General features: G+C 33.7%; 1 long non-coding RNA gene across 1 annotated transcript; it reads left to right on the top strand.

Moving 5' to 3' along the window:
• Window positions 1-791: 791 nt before the first annotated feature.
• On the top strand, window positions 792-18466 carry LOC139529659 (uncharacterized). Its single transcript, XR_011665860.1, has 4 exons — window positions 792-862; window positions 15114-15288; window positions 15937-15960; window positions 18373-18466. It is a non-coding gene; the product is annotated as an uncharacterized lncRNA (long non-coding RNA).

Here is an 18466-nt window from a genome sequence, read left to right as displayed (position 1 = left end):
AAAACATGTTTAACGCCGCTGCATTTTGCGCCTGTCCCAAGTCAGAAACCTCTGGCCTTTGTTAGTCTTGTTTTTTTTTTTTTTTAATTTTTATCTCATTTATATGTTTTGGAGTTCAGTGTGACGCGCATTTTCACTGAACTAGTACACAATTTTATTTAGGGGCCTGGGCCAGCTGATACCACCTCCGGGTGCGAAATTTTCTCGTTGCATTAAAGACCCATCGGTGGCCTTCGGATGTTGTCTGCTCTTTGGTCGGGCTGTTGTCTCTTTGACAAATTCCCCGTTTTCATTCTCATGGCTTCTTTTAAGGAGTTATCACCCTTCTATGACGAATTTTCTCACTCGCATGTTCGCCTGTTATATTGAAAAAGAGTGCCCTATATATGATAAATAGATAGACACTTTAAATAGCAAAAATTACCAGCAAGACAAGATCTATTGATTTTCATAGTTCTTTATTTCCACCCTTAAATTCCGTCTATATAAATGTTTGTTTCCGTTTCCGTTCAGTTTCCGCCGTTTAGCAACCCCTCCCCCCTTCTGATCAACCACTATGAAGCGTTCTCAAATGGACCCAATCAGTGTTTCCCATTGCTCCTAGTTGTTTTAGAAAAGGTTAAGAATCGCCTTTAATTCGGCCCAATCGGTGTTTCAAACTGGTCCGATTTGTCTGTCAATCTTATCCGAGTTTCTTTAAAGCTGGTCCGAGTTTTCTTGGTCCGACTTGTCCTAATTAATACCGTTATTCAGTGTCTCGTTTTGACAAAAACTTCCTGCTCTTCTCGGAATTTAACTGCTATCGACAGACTGCAAACAATTCTTTTTCACCAAGAAGACGTCATTTCAATGGCTTTAAAGGGTAAGTTTTTAATATTTCTGTTATATCTGACTCGGGTGAAGAAATGACACATTCATTTTAGGTGATTTTAAAAATATTTTTTACAGTTTGAACACAGTTTGACATATTTCCGGGTTTCCATATCTCTTCTTCTTTGTATTCATGTTCGGAACAATGACTGAGAAGACATTTTCAATTGAACATTTAACTGAGTAATTTTATTTTCTTCAAGGTAAAAGTATTTGTGAAACCAAATTTGAAAGTTAAAAGTCAGTACAAAACGTGCATTGAACTGTTGAATAGTTTTTAGACACCAGGCGGCGCTGATGTTTGTCCACATTTTTGTAAACAAGTATTTTTTTATAAAAAGCTTGTCTGAACAAGTTTTTTTTCTATACATGGGAAGAACCACTATCAACGTATATTTAGGAGAAGGTACCCAACTACTTTTTTCACCTCTCCTCTTCAAAACCGTATTTTGCTGTCAATTCATGCTCAAATTTCAGGTTCATACCTAGTCCAAATAATTATGACTGGGTCTCATTGGGGTCTAAGCATGACGTGGGATTGCCTATTTTTTGTAAGCCTGACACCTGAAAGTCAAACTATTGTGTTGTGAAAATGGGAAATGACGTCTAGCGGGACCCGAGAAATGACAACAAAATAAGAATTGCTTACGTACATAGTGTAAGCGGGATACGGGAATCTGACAAAACAATGTGGGATCCAGGATCAGAACCCCCTAATGAGACCCCTATGACTTCTGGCTAGGCTATTTCATTTTTTTTCTGGGACGCCTTTCTACGACGTCATAACGCTGAAGCCATTTTTTACGTCTGGAGTCTGAGAGCAAATTTTGGGGGGAACTTTGACACCAAATTTTGACAAGAAATTTCATTGCTGGTTAGAAATTTTTACGTAGTTACAAAGTCCTACCTTTTTTAGCTCACCTGGCCCCAAGGGCCAAGTGAGCTTTTCCCATCACTTTGAGTCCCGCTTCAGTCGTCGTCCGTCGTTTACAAAAATCTTCTCCTCTGAAACTACTGGGCCAAATTAAATCAAACTTGACCACAATCATCATTGGGGTATCTAGTTTAATAAAGTTGTCCGGTGACCCGTCCAACCAACCAAGATGGCCGCCATGGCTAGAAATAGAACATAGGGGTAAAATGCAGTTTTTGGCTTATAAATAACTCAAAAATCAAAGCATTTAGAGCAAATCTGACATGGGGTAAAATTGTTTATCAGGTCAAGATGAATTGGACAACTAGTTGTTTGGTTGCTGCCCCTAAATTGGTAATTTTAAGGAAATTTTACTGTTTTTGGTTATTATTTTGAATATTAAAGGGAAACTTCGCAAAAAAATCAAAAATTGATATTATGTCCATTCTGTATAAAAATGCTCAAATTTATAGATATTAAAGTTTTATTCCGCTAAATAAGAGATCACCATCGATTTTAAATTTTGAGTATCAGTTCTCTGTGCTCCGCCATTTTGTCACCTTCTCTGATGAAAAATCCCGATATGTCTATAAACCACAAAGGAACAAAACTACAGTAAACGATGTAGTCGTAATTGCGTGTCGATATCTTGTCAATCGTACGGTTGTTTTATCTGACTGACTAACTTGATACGGAAAATGGTCTTATTTTTTTAAATAACCATATAGTCTGTTATTTTTAAACTGATAATATTGTAATTAGTTAAAAAGTCAAAGTTCAAATCATAAATAAGTGTTCCGTGGAAATTGTTGTCGAAAATCTAATTCGTTCATAATTCTTTAAAGTAATAAACTTTATTTAAATAAATTCGGATCTTCCCTCATCTGATCACCAGCATGGCTAAAGGTATTACTCCCAAAGGTATTGGAAGGGGTGTAAGGTGACACGTCCAGGTATTCAATCGATTTCCTGTCCGGCGGGCTTGCAAGTTCATGCATCGTTTCACTTCTGTAGGTATTGATCAGTGTACACGACCGTAACTTATAACTTTCCATTTTGAACTATCAGGTGCATGTATAATATATATTTTTGTTTTGCGTGTCCGAAAGTGATATAATATACTAGTCATTACTGAACTCATACGCTTGTTTATAAATAACATTTCTGGTGTAAAGAATATTATTTATAAAAAAAAAATAATACAAAACAAAAAATTTGAAGAAATACAAATCTATTTACATATTTTTCCAAGGGTTAATTTGGGAAAATACTCGTTGTCAATAGTTTAGGACAGATTGGAACATACCAGAATTATTGATTTAAAAAAATGTGCGCACTTGTCGACGATTCGTGTATACATACGCCTGGGTAGAAAGTTACGGAACTATAGTCAGTAGCGCAATTTAAAATATGTATACATGTATACATTGAACATAAGAAAGAAACATACATTTTGTGTAAATTGTGGTAAAAGTTTTGTAAATAGACTAGTCCACGTATGCCAACAGTATGTAATCAACGAATTCGGTAGACTATTGTACAATTATACCAAAAGAAGAAGAAGAAAAAAAGAAACAATTTGATTTAAATACAGGTCAATTTATAACTTGCTTTGGTTCATCGAAGTTAAGAACATAGTAAACTCACAGATTTATATATCCAATTAGATTGTTCTCGAATAAAGAACGAAATTCGTCATCATCACAATTGTTCCGACATTCATGTAAAATATATGCAACTGGACGTACACTAATAATCCCCAAGGGATGTGAATATTTTCTAGGAAAACTATTGAGTATCAATTTCAGGATTTATTTTCTTTCTTGATATCCAATGACAGCAATTTAAAGAATAAACTGCTTGTCGGATATTTGTCCGCTTTAGGGGTATTCTTGCAAGTTGAACAGACTTATAATAACATTCAAAAATAGGGAAAGATAACATTAAATTCGTTGTCTTTTAATTTTAAACATCGTTGGTCAAATAGTTATTTAAGTATATATATACGTTGGGAGACGACGACTATTATAGATGTCTCAGATTTTAATAAGGACGTTCCCGATTATGAATAAATTTGGTTGACGTTTTTCACACTTGAAAAGAATATCTATTCGTAATTTTTCGATTCCATTCCATGAAGATCCTTATATTTCCTGTCAACTTTTTAAACCTCTTAAGTACAAAATTTAAAGTATTTTTTTCTTTATTCGTACATATTATTTTCCGCTTCGGTAGAGTTATCTTCAGATAGTTTCAGATATTAATTAATACATGGCTTTCAAAAGTCTAAATGTAAGTGTTCTCGTATATTTTTTCGCCTAATAAAGACCAATAAAAATGATTTAGTAAAGCTATTTCTAATTTCTAAATCCCCCTTTTTTATGAGACATAAATCAAGGACAAGACTTGTATATCATTTCATTTTGACATATGAATTAAGTTTCCCGTCTTTAACCGAAAATTGTGTATTTCTTAGTAAATTAACTTATTTGAATTCAAATAAATAACAGCACCAAATATAATTAAATAATTCTACGGCGATCAATTTTTATTTGTCACCAACTTGAATATGTATTTTTAATGTGTGTATTAAATGCTACCACTGATCCGAATAGACAGTCACACCTGGCAAGGTGTGCCCTAGAGGCGTGGTTAAATACCGAAGTGCAAATAACAATTTACCTTTCAACAAGCCATCTACGAGTATTGCCACAGAACCGTGAATACACACATCGTATAAACCTAGTCATAGCAGAGATAGTAAAAGGTCAATAAGAGTACACCAACATATTGTCTTTACAGATTATTGTACTTTAATTTGTTCACCTTATCAGTCCGAAAATGCATTTATTAAAAATAAATTTATAACTTTTTGGGTTGTCTACAAAAATAATTTGAATATATACGTTTAACATAGATAATTTATCTCACGAATGAGTACAATTGAACGTCTGTGCGTTTTATCTTCTTATTATCGGATGGTTATTAGATAAAGCATAAGTCATCGGCGCGCTTACGATTACGCTAAAATATGATTAAAAACCAAGACTTTTAATGATTGTATTTTAAATCCCGGCATGCAAAAATCAGGAGAAAACATCACGACCTACAGGAAGTAGTTGATATTTTTTCATTAATTATTGAATTTCTCCTTTATTACTGCACTTATAGCGATAAAACTTTGTGAATATATATATTATGTCATAATGAACATATTTAAACCATAAGTAAAAAATCGTGAATTTTCCCTTTAATATAGATAGAGATAAAGTGTAAACAGCAATAATGTTCAGCAAAGTAAAATTTAGAAGTAAGTCAACATGACCGAAATGTTGACCCATTTAGGAGTTGTTGCCCTTTATAGTCAATTTTTAACAATTTTTTGTAAATCTTAGTAATCTTTTTACAAAAATCTTCTCCTCTGAAAATACTGAGACGAATTAATCCAAACTTGGCCACAATCATCATTGGGGTATCTAGTTTAAAAAGTGTGTCCAACCAAAAATAGAACATAGAGGTATAAAACAAAGAAGTATTCTTATCACATGATTGGGGTATAAAACAACGTAGTATTCTTATCACATGATTGGGGTTAAAAACAACATAGTATTCTTATCACATGATTGGGGTTAAAAATAACAAAGTATTTTTATCACATGATTGGGGTATAAATCAACGTAGTATTCTCATAATTCTTATCACATGATTGGAGTTTAAAACAACATAGTATTCTTATCACATGATTGGGGTTTAAAACAACATAGTATTCTTTATATCACATGATTGGAGTATAAATCAACGTAGTATTCTTATCACATGATTGGCATGATTGGGGTATAAAACAATGTAGTATTCTTATCACATGATTGGGGTTAAAAAAATGTAGTATTCTTATCACATGATTGGGGTATAAAACAATGTAGTATTCTTATCACATGATTGGGGTTAAAAAAATGTAGTATTCTTATCACATGATTGGGGTATAAAACAACGTAGTATTCTTATCACATGATTGGGGTTAAAAAAATGTAGTATTCTTATCACATGATTGGGGTATAAAACAACCTAGTATTCTCATGATTCTTATCACATGATTGGAGTATCAGGGGTTAAGAAATTTTGTTAAAGCTCACTAGCCCAGGGCTTATTGTTAGCAGGATTTTACTAGCCCTGTTGGAAGAACTATTAGCCAGGGATCTCCATGACCTGTTTAACGATGGCGCCCCGCCATCGTTCAAATGTCTTGCGCCATCGTCAAATGACTTGCACCATCGTTCAAATGTCTTGCGCCATCGTTCAAAACTGTGATCGTTTTTATAGCCTGACGCCATTTTTTTTTAGCAATTATAATCAAATGCATGTAATTGCATAACCTTCAGGCTTTCTTTATAGTGTAATCCAGTTCTATCGCCTGAGGGATATCCGGATTAAGATCGCTAACCACTTGTACCTGAGCTTGTACATGTAGATCAACAAAGCAGACAGGAGAATATTATCTGAAGATAGACGATTTATTTGTCGATTATTTAATTAAGTTTCCGCAAATGCTTATGATAATCCAGATTAAATAAATAAATTAATAGTCCAGTTACAAAGTTTTACAAGTATAACACGTGCTTTTATTTTGACTTACGCAATCAGCATCCCCCTTTTTAAGAAGTACAAAATAAGAAGTAAAACAGTAATTATTATTTCATCGCAAATAACTCGAGTACTGCTGTATTGTAACGATAATATAGAATTACTTTAAAAGTTAAAAAGTAAAAACTTTTAATATTTCGTGTAAATAAATATCGTATTGTAATTCCAAATTCATTTCGTAGTTTACAATCAAATTGATACATCCAGGTTTCCGGTTTCTATTCAGACTCGAAAGATGCATGTTGCATACATGGCTAAGTATTCAGTAATGTGCTGTTTCAATGGGTGTCCCAGAAAAATGCATTTTTTTTTTCATATTTTAAATTATTTTAAGTTTAATGCAGGTAGCCAATCAATCCACTGTATGATGAAGCGATAATATAAACAGTTTCATACGAAAAAGTTTATTGTTGAATAAAGTATTTTATAAATGAAGTGTTGAATTCCCTGTTTTTTGCATGCTTATTTTGTGACATGGTCGAATGACCCAAAATCAAAATTGTTTTATAAACCTTTTTTAGCTCACCTGGCCGTCCTGCGTTAACTTTTACAAAAATCTTTTCCTCTGAAACTACTGGGCCAAATTTAACCAAACTTGGCCACAATCATCATTGGGGTTTCTTGTTTAAAAAATGTGTCCGGTGACCTGGCCAACCAACCAAGATGGCCGCCATGGCTAAAAATAGAACATAGGGGTAAAATGCAGGTTTTGGCTTATAACTCAAAAACCAAAGCATTTAGAGCAAATCTGACACGGGGTTATATTGTTTATCAGGTCAAGATCTATCTGCCCTGAAATTTTCAGATGAATCGGACATTTCGTTGTTGGGTTGCTGCCCCTGAAATGGTAATTTTAAGGAAATTTTGCTGTTTTTGGTTATTATCTTGAATATTATTATAGATAGAGATAAACTCTATCTAATTAAAAACCGATCTCTCATCGCTCCTGTTTCTGATATGTCGCGTGGGAGATCTAATGAAACCCGCTTTGAGGTCACATGTGAGTGACCTCGCAGGTGTGTCTTTTTCGACCAATGAAATTGAGTCTTCCACGATCTTGGAAGTTTAACGTAAGGCAAAGGGATGTAACTCATTTTATTTACGACGAAATCGTCAGTCAAAATAATTCATAAACTTTTTTGATTGGTTTATTAATAGGTCGTCAACTCATTTGCATATCTTTATAAATTCATAACTTTTAGTTCACTCACATGTGACCTCAAAGCCGGTTTCGTTAGATCTCCCACGCGACATATCAGAAACAGGAGCGATGAGAGATCGGTTTTTAATTAGATTGAGATAAACTGTAAACAGCAATAATGTTCAGCAAAGTAAGATCTACAAATAAATAAGTCTACATGACCAAAATGGTCAGTTGACCACTTTAGGAGTTATTGCCCTTTATAGTCAATTTTTAACCATTTTTCGTAAATCTTAGTAATCTTTTAGAAAATCTTCTCCTCTGAAACTACTGGGCCAAATTTAACCAAACTTGGCCATAATCATCATTGGGGTATATAGTTAAAAAATGTGTCCGATGCCCCGCCCAACCAACCAAGATGGCCGCCATGGCTAAAAATAGAACATAGGGGTAAAATGCAGTTTTTGGCTTATAACTCAAAAACCAAAGCATTTACAGCAAATCTGACAGGGGTAAAAATGTTCATCAGGTCAAGATCTATCTGCCCTGAAATTTTCAGATGAATCGGACATTCCGTTGTTGGGTTGCTGCCCCTGAAATGGTAATTTTAAGAAAATTTTGCTGTTTTTGGTTATTATCTTGAATATTATTATAGATAGAGATAAACTGTAAACAGCAATAATGTTCAGCAAAGTAACATGAGTAAGATCTACAAATAAGTAAACATGACCAAAATGGTCAGTTGACCACTTTAGGAGTTATTGCCCTTTATAGTCAATTTTTAACCATTTTTCGTAAATCTTAGTAATCTTTTAGAAAAATCTTTTCCTCTGAAACTACTAGGCCAAACTTAACCAAACTTAGCCATAATCATCATTGGGGTATCTAGTTAAAAAAATGTGTCCGGTAACTTGGCCAACAAGCCAAAATGGCCGCCATGGCTAAAAATAGAATATGGGGGTAAAATGAAGTTTTTGGCTTATAACTCAAAAACCAAAGCATTAAGAGCAAATCTGACAGGAAGTAAAATTGTTGATCAGGTCACGATCTATCTGCCCTGGAATTTTCAGATGAATCGGATAATCGGTTGTTAGGTTGCTGCCCCTGAATTGGTGATTTTTAGGAAATTTTGCTGTTTTTTTGTTATTATCTTGAATATTATTATAGATAGAGATAAACTGTAAACAGCAATAATGTACAGCAAAGTAAGAACTAAAAATAAGTCAGTATGACCAAAATAGTCAATTGACCCCCTAAGGAGTTATTGCCCTTCATAGTCAATTTTTAACAATTTTCTTAAAATTTGAAGATTTTCAATAACATTTTCCACAGAAAGTACTGTTATAGATAGAGATAATTGTAAGCAGCAAGAATGTTTAGTAAACTAAGATCTACAAACACATCACCATCACCAAAACACAATTTTGTCATGAATTCATCTGTGTCCATTGTTTAATATTCACATAGACCAAGGTGAGCGACACAGGCTCTTTAGAGCCTCTAGTTCATTAGTATGATCTCAGTTTTACAGTGTTTTTCCATAGATTTTTAGCTCACCTGGCCTAAAAGGCCAAGTGAGCTTTTCTCATCACTTGGCGTCCGTCGTCCGTCGTCGTAGTCCTTCGTCGTTAACTTTTACAAAAATCTTCTCCTCTGAAACTACTGGGCCAAATCAAACCAAACTTGGCCACAATCATCATTGGGGTATCTAGTTAAGAAAATGTGTCCGGTGACCCGGCCAACCAACCAAGATGGCTGCCATGGCTAAAACATAGGGGTAAATGCAGTTTTTGGCTTATAACTCAAAAACCAAAGCATTTAGAGCAAATCTGACAGGAGTAAAAATGTTCATCAGGTCAAGATATATCTGCCCTGAAATTTTCAGATGAATCGGACATTCCGTTGTTGGGTTGCTGCCCCTGAAATGGTAATTTTAAGGAAATTTTGCTGTTTTTATACGACCTCAAAAATTTTATTATACGACCGCAAAAATTTTAATTTTTCGTGGTATATTGCTATCACGTTGTCGTCGTTGTCGTCGTCGTCGTCGTCGTCCGAATACTTTTAGTTTTCGCACTCTTTCTATAGTAAAAGTGAATAGAAATCAATGAAATTTTAACACAAGGTTTATGACCACAAAAGGAAGGTTGGGATTGATTTTGGGAGTTTTGGTCCCAATATTTTAGGAATTAGGGGCCAAAAAGGGCCCAAATAAGCATTTTCTTGGTTTTCACACTATAACTTTAGTTTAAGTGAATAGAAATCTATGAAATTTTGACACAAGGTTTATGACCACAAAAGGAAGGTTGGGATTGATTTTGGGAGTTTTGGTTCCTACAGTTTAGGAATTAGGGGCCAAAAAAGGGCCCAAATAAGCATTATTCTTGGTTTTCGCACAATAACTTTAGTATAAGTAAATAGAAATCTATGAAATTTAAACACAAGGTTTATGACCATAAAGGGAAGGTTGGGTTTGATTTTGGGAGTTTTGGTCCCAACAGTTTAGGAATAAGGGGCCCAAAGGGTCCAAAATTGAACTTTGTTTGATTTCATCAAACATTGAATAATTGGGGTTCTTTGATATGCCGAATCTAACTGTGTATGTAGATTCTTAATTTTTGGTCCCGTTTTCAAATTGGTCTACATTAAGGTCCAAAGGGTCCAAAATTAAACTTAGTTTGATTTTAACAAAAATTGAATCCTTGGGGTTCTTTGATATGCTGAATCTAAAAATGTACTCAGATTTTTGATTATTGGCCCAGTTTTCAAGTTGGTCCAAATCGGGGTCCAAAATTAAACTTTGTTTGATTTCATCAAAAATTGAATAATTGGGGTTCTTTGATATGCCAAATCTAACTGTGTATGTAGATTCTTAATTTTTGGTCCCGTTATCAAATCGGTCTACATTAAAGTCCAAAAGGTCCAAAATTAAACTAAGTTTGATTTTAACAAAAATTGAATTCTTGGTTTTTTTTGATATGCTGAATCTAAACATGTACTTAGATTTTTGATTATGGGCCCAGTTTTCAAGTTGGTTCAAATCAGGATCCAAAATAATTATATTAAGTTTTGTGCAATAGCAAGAAATTTTCAATTGCACAATATTCACCAATAGCAAGAAATCTTCAATTGCATAGTATTGTGCAATAGCAAGAAATTTTCAATTGCACATATTGCGCAATAGCAAGAAATCTTCAATTGCACAGTATTGTGCAATAGCAAATATTTTCAAATACTCAGTATTGCGCAATAGCAAGAAATATCTAATTGCAATTTCAATTGGAGTTATCTTTCTTTGTCTAGATTAGTAGTTGAATCAACTTAAATCTTTGTTTTATACAATACAGATATATATAATTAATATTTCAATTGGAGTTATCTTTCTTTGTCCAGAATAGTAGTTGAATCAACGTAAATCATTGTTTTATACAATATAAAATTTATATTCACTTTTTCTACCAACTGATAAATTAAAACAATCTTTACCATTCAGTGATAACAAGCACTTTATTTTACATTTTAATATTTTATGATGTATTTAAATGAGTAGTTATTGTTGCAAACTCCATTAGTAATTTGAATTGAGATCAGTTTTGGAAAAAGGGAAAGGGGGATGTGAAAACAAATGGGGGTGGGGGTTAAATTTTTCTCATTTCAGATTTCATAGATAAAAAGAAAATTTCTTCAAACATTTTTTTGAGAGGATTAATATTGAACAGCATAGTGAATTGCTCAAAGGCAAAAAAAATATTTTAAGTTCATTAGACCACATTCATTCTGTGTCAGAAACCTATGCTGTGTCAACTATTTAATCACAATCCAAATTTAGAGCTGAATCCAGCTTGAATGTTGTGTCCATACTTGCCCCAACCGTTCAGGGTTCAACCTCTGTGGTCGTATAAAGCTGCGCCCTGCGGAGCATCTGGTTGGTTATTATCTTGAATATTATTATAGATAGAGATAAACTATAAACAGCAATAATGTTCACTAAAGTAAGATTTACAAATAAGTCAGCATGACTGAAATGGTCAGTTGACCCCTTTAGGAGTTATTGCCCTTTATAATCAATTTTTAACCATTTTTCGTAAATCTTAGTTATCTTTTACAAAAATCTTCTCCTCTGAAACTACTTGGCCAAATTAATCCAAACTTGGCCACAATCATCTTTTGGGTTAGTAGTTTGAAAAATGTGTCCGGTGACCCGGCCATCCAACCAAGATTGCCGCCATGGCTAAAAATAAAACATGGGGTCAAATGCAGTTTTTGGCTTATAACTCAAAACCCAAAGCATTTAGAGCAAATCTGACATGGGGTAAAATTGTTTATCAGGTCAACATTTATCTGCTCAGAATCAGATCAGACACAAATATGATCAGTATAGTGACAATAAATTACCAGATATATCTGAGATTCCAGATATTCCGATTCCAGTCGTATCCGACAATCAAGCAGATGTAGAAACACCGTCTGGTTTTAGTGACATATTAAGTGACAATTCAAAATCTGTTATAAAACCTACCGTTGAGACTCCGAGACTAACCAGAACACGGAAATGGAAAATGGAAATATGCAGCAGGACAGACAATCTTTACAGATAAATAAATAATGGGTTGTAATGCTTGTTTGATTAACAGAAATCTGGACATGCATTACATGAATACAGATAAATTAATGAGCCCTTAGAATTGTGGAAAAGGAGGGGATTTTATTCATCACTAGTACACCAGATACATTTATAAATATGTTTCTGTCAGTATCTTTTATGTTTTAAAAATTATCTTATTCATGTTAAGAAGAAAGGCAAGAAAAGGGGGAAGTACTTCAATAGACACAAGATGTTAGTCTTTAAAATATGTATGTTTTGTACCAGGCTAGCATCTACTGGTACAAAACTACTATAAACCTGTAAATCTGGGACCATTTTGGTCTTTAAGCTTTGGTGCTTACAGCCATAATTATCTTGAATGCTGCATGATTGTGGTTCTGACAATAGTAGATACTTTGTTCTCTGGTTCAAGGGAAAATGTGTCAATGATAAAGGAGTAGGTCCGGTAAGGACTCATTTTGGCCTCAAATTTCAGTTTCATCTGACGAAAGATTTTTACCACTTTTTAAAGACTTAAGTGTCTATTTCACTTGATTTAATTAGAATAAGTGAAAGATTTTAACTGATTTAGTCATTAAAAACGATCCGATTCAAGCTCAAATATGAAAAATCTCTCAAATATGCCAAAAAACGTCACTTTTCAGATGGTTTTTGTCAAAAATGAAAGTGGCCGCATCCGTGTTCATCCACAACCTTTATATATGTTATGTGTTATCATAAAGTACAACTTATATTTCAATATTATGGATGAACACGAATGCGGCCACTTTCGTTTTACAAGGAAACCGTCTAAAATTTTACTAAAATGATAGAATTTTGAAGATTTCAGTAATTTAGCATGACTTAATGGTGCTACAACCCGATATATGTGTATTGTATTGTCAAAAACAGCCCATATTTATGAAGCAGAAGCATTCAACTGTCCAATAAATAACTAAAAGTTTACATTCTAACAATTTTGTAAAACTGTTATATTTTGGGGCCAAAAAGGGGTCTTACCGGACCTACTCCTTTCAAATATTTAATAAGTTCAAAACATGTAAGAGCCACACATATTTGTTCTGTGATGTCCTGGTGAAAAACTTCTATCTCATGAAGCGACAAAGCCAAGCAGAAATCATCTGTTTCTGCTTTACAAAAGATAAAATTTGAGTCCTCTACAAGGTCTCTCAGAACGTTTCTTTCAAAGAATAGCTTAAAGTTTTATTTTTGATAAAATCCATCTCCCTTATAAACCAATGCATTGCAGCATAGGGAGATGCTTTCCCCTGCCGGCCTCTTTGACATTAGGAATAGGATCCCAGTTAGGGCAACCAGTCCGGTACCCAAAAATGTAGTTCTTAAAAAAAATATATAACTTTTGTTATAAATTGTGTAGTGTTATTATTTCATTAGTTCTGTAACTGACTGTAGATTTATTTTAACAATGTTTAAAGGGTCTGCTTTCTAGTTTAAATTTCTGTAAAAACATGTATTTAACATACTGGAAAAAATATTTTGAAAATTTTACTTAGCCATGGTATTTTGACCCCCTGCGGTATATTGAACCCCCTACCATAGACTTTAAATTTCAAAAATTCTTGCAATTCTAACTCCTTAACATAGTTATAATACTTCAATAAGTAGTTTGTATGTATTTAAAATGCTAGAAAAAATGTTTTGAAAAAAATAAATTTCCATGGTATTTTGACCCCCCTGTGGTATATTGAACCCCCTACTATAGACCTTAAATTTCAAAAAGTCTAGCTATTCAAACTCCTTAACATAGTTATAATATTCCTACACGTAGTTTGTAAGTATTTAACATACTGGAAAAGATATTTTGAAAATTTTACTTAGCCATGGTATTTTGACCCCCCTGCGGTATATTGAACCCCCTACCATAGACCTTGAATCTCAAAAATTCAAGCTATTCTAACTCCTTTACATAGTAATAACACTCCAAATTGTAATTTGTATGTATTCAACATGCTGGAAAAGATATTTTGAAAATTTTAATTAGCCATGGTAATTTGACCCCCCTGCGGTATATTGAACCCCCTACTATAGACCTTGAATTTCAAAAATCCAAGCTATTCTAACTCCTTAACATAGTAATAATACTCCAATAAGTAGTTTATATGTATTTGGCATACTTGAAAAGATATTTTGCAAAATTTTATATAGCCATGGTATTTTGACCCCCCTGCGGTATATTGAACCCCCTACTCATAACCTCTAATAAAAAAAAATAATAGCCAATAAATTGTAAATTAGATTATCTGCAATACTATTTCTTAAAAACAGGGGGGTTCAATATACCGCAGGGGGGTTCAATATACCATATGTGAAAAATGACCCCGGGGTCAAAATACCATGCGGTATAATGACCCCGGGGTCATTTTACCGCATGGTATTTTGACCCCGGGTTCAATTTTTAGGGGGTTCAAAATACCATATGACAACGGTCATGAGGTACTGAGATTGTGCTTAGACACTGCAAAATGAATGCCTAACATGAACCAGAAGTCCCAAGGTGGCTATCAAAATTATTTATTGAACAGGACCCTATGTATTTACTATGATTTTCAATGCGTTCCAATAGGGCAAATAATTGGGTCCCCGTTTCATTACTTTTGGCAGACTTTTTCTATCCCATGTCATTTAAATGTTTGCTCCCAACACACATGAATACAGTGTAAGGCAAGCGCTTTTAAGATTGTGATTTGAAATAAGTAAAGCCAGGAACAAACTTGGCGGATACGATCAAATTCCGGCACAATTTCTATTTTTTTTAAATAAAAAAATAAATAATTCTGAAACGCAAATAAAATTATTTGGGGCGGCAAGTTTTTCAGTGGATCGGGCGGCAATGCCAAACAAATGAAATTTTATTTTAGGCCTTGTTTACAGGTTTTCATCTGTGTATTTATTTAACATTTTTTATAAAACTTTATTTGCAGTTTCTTATCACGTTAATTGACTGTTGGCAGAAGGGGTATGTAATATAAAGTGGCATAAAGGCCATGAAGACAGACTTAACATAACATACTGAAGTTGAAATTAGAGTTTAACGAAGGCTCACGTGTAATCCTTTATTGACAGTTGCAGAACTTGGACCAACAGATTTCACTTTGGGTATTTAATAAAATTGATAATTAGCTTAAGACAGGGGCTTTAATACTTTACTTTAAGTTTTTTTTTTAATGATTTATGCTGAAATTGAAGATGTTTTAACAATATAAAAATACTGAGATGCGGTATGATTGCGAATGAGACAACTCTCCACCAGACAAAAGTGACAGAACTAATTTAGACAAATGGTTGCTACAAAGACTTTAACATGTTTCTGATTAACAATGATTAAGGGCTATTGTCCTTAATTGATTGAAAAATAACTGTTAATGACATTTCTGTGTAATAACTTGCATTCAATTATGAAAGTGCCAATTTTCACTTATAAAATGTTATACTACTCAGGACTTATGGCTCTTGATTGTTTTAACGTGACACTAAAATGTAGGCAAAATCTGAAAGTACAGCATCTATTTAAAATAAGAGTGATTTTGTTCTAAAATTATATAATACATTTTTTTTATGGTGGTATGTTACATAACACAAATTTGGATGTTATTCATAGTTTAGAGAAAATACAGATTTGATCAATTTCAATAATTAAACATACTGGGACAATCTAACTATGACATCATAATTACAGTTTCATTATTCCTCATCAAATAACAACTGAGTACAAATTTGATACAATGTTTTCTCTTTCTTTTACAGGATATAATGGCAAGTTGGGATGAGGTAAGTTTTTCTTCTTAAAAGTCATATGACCTATATTGTGAATACACTGTACAAAAAGATACAGGCATGTAGTATTCTCATAGTCAGACCTATGTTGTCAATAAACTGTACAGAAAGATACAGGTGTGTAGTATTCTCATAGTCAGTCAGTGTCATGTGACCTATGTTGTCTATAAACTGTACAGAAAGATAAAGGCTTGTAGTATTCTCATAGTCAGTCAGTGTCATGTGACCTATGTTGTCTATACATTGAACAGAAAGATACAGGTGTGCAGTATTCTCATAGTCAGTCAGTGTCACATGACCTATGTTGTCTATTAACTGTACAGGAAGATACAGGTGTGTAGTATTCTCAGTCAGTCAGTTGTCATGTGACCTATGTTGTCAATAAACTACAAAAAGTTACAGGTGTGTAGTATTCTCATAGTCATTGTCATGTGACCTATGTTGTCTATGAACTGTACAGAAAAATACAGGTGTGTAGTATTCTCATAGTCAGTCAGTGTCATGTGACCTCTGTTGTCAATAAACTGTACAAATAGATATGTACAGGCGTATAGTATTCTCATAGTCAGTCAGTGTCATATAAACTATGTTGTCAATAAACTGTACAGAAAGATACAGGCGTATAGTATTCTCATAGTCAGTCAGTGTCATATAAACTATGTTATCAATAAACTGTGCAGAAAGATACAGGCGTATAGTATTCTCATAGTCAGTCAGTGTCATATAAACTATGTTGTCAATAAACTGTACAGAAAGATACAGGTGTGTAGTATTCTCATAGTCAGTCAGTGTCATGTGACCTATGTTGTTAATAAACTGTACAGAAAGATACAGGTGTGTAGTATTCTCATAGTCAGTCAGTGTCATGTGACCTATGTTGTCTATAAACTGTAAAAAAAGATACAGATGTGTAGTATTCTCATAGTCAGTCAGTGTCATATGACCTATGTTGTCAATAAACTGTTCAGAAAAATACAGGCGTGTAGTATTCTCATAGTCAGTCAGTGTCATATGACCTATGTTGTCAATAAACTGTACAAAAAGATACAGGTGTGTAGTATTCTCATAGTTAGTCAGTCTTATATGACCTATGTTGTCTATAAACTGTACAGAAAGATACAGATGTGTAGTATTCTCATAGTCAGTCAGTGTCATATGACCTATTTTGTCAATAACCTGTTCAGAAAAATACAGGCGTGTAGTATTCTCATAGTCAGTCAGTGTCATGTGACCAATGTTGTCAAGAAACTGTACAGAAAGATACAGGCGTGTAGTATTCTCATAGTCAGTCAGTGTCATGTGACCTATGTCATGTGACCTATGTTGTCAATAAACTGTACAGAAAGATACAGGCGTGTAGTTTTCTCATAGTCAGTCAGTGTCACGTGACCTATGTTGTCAATAAACTGTACAAAAAGATACAGCCGTGTAGTTTTCTCATAGTCAGTCAGTGTCATGTGACCTATGTTGTCAATAAACTGTACAGAAAGACACAGGGGTGTAGTATTCTCATAGTCAGTCAGTGTCATGTGACATACGTTGTCAATAAACTGTGCAGAAAGATACAGGCGTGTAGTATTCTCATAGTCAGTCAGTGTCATATGACCTATGTTGTCTATAAACTGTATAGAAAGATACAGGTGTGTAGTATTCTCATAGTCAGTCAGTGTCATGTGACCTATGTTGTCAATAAACTGTACAGAAAGATACAGGCTTGTAGTATTCTCATAGTCAGTCAGTGTCATGTGACCTATGTTGTCAATAAACTGTACAGAAAGATACAGGCGTGTAGTATTCTCATAGTCAGTCAGTGTCATGTGACCTATGTTGTCAATAAACTGTACAGAAAGATACAGGCGTGTAGTATTCTCATAGTCAGTCAGTGTCATGTGACCTATGTCATGTGACCTATGTTGTCAATAAACTGTACAGAAAGATACAGGTGTGTAGTTTTGTAAGAAGGAGAATAGGAAAAAATCAATATCATTACAGTGAGAAGAATTTCAATATACAAAATTCCAGGGAACAAAAAAAGAGATGTAAGATATCACAGGATATATTCACAACTCTTTTACAATGTAAGTTGAAGAGAAACTGACAACGCCATGGCAAAAAATGAAGAACAAAAACAATTCAAACAACAATCTTCAAAGTATTACTTAAAAAACTAAACATCAAGCAATACAAACCCCAGCAAAAACTGATGCATACTACACATGCTACAGTTGTCTATAAAGTCTTTTATAAAAAAAATTATAGACAACAATCTTACTTCCGTTTGGTAATTACTGTATTTGATATAAGCTATGGAAACTGTAAACATGTAGCTTATTAAATTCAATTATTATATTTATGATACATTTGTATGTTCTAGAGGAAAATGTTAAAACTTTGTTTTACTTACAGAAACTTCTTAAAGCTGCAGAGGAGGGGAATATAAAAGAGGTAGAAATATGTGTAAAGAATGGAGCTAGTTTGGAATGTAGAACTGATGATTGGG

The sequence above is a fragment of the Mytilus edulis genome, chromosome 7, assembly GCF_963676685.1.
Source record: "Mytilus edulis chromosome 7, xbMytEdul2.2, whole genome shotgun sequence".
Lineage (NCBI taxonomy): Eukaryota > Metazoa > Mollusca > Bivalvia > Mytilida > Mytilidae > Mytilus > Mytilus edulis.
Note: the sequence above shows the minus strand (reverse complement) of the source record. Positions and strands in the feature narration are given on the sequence as shown.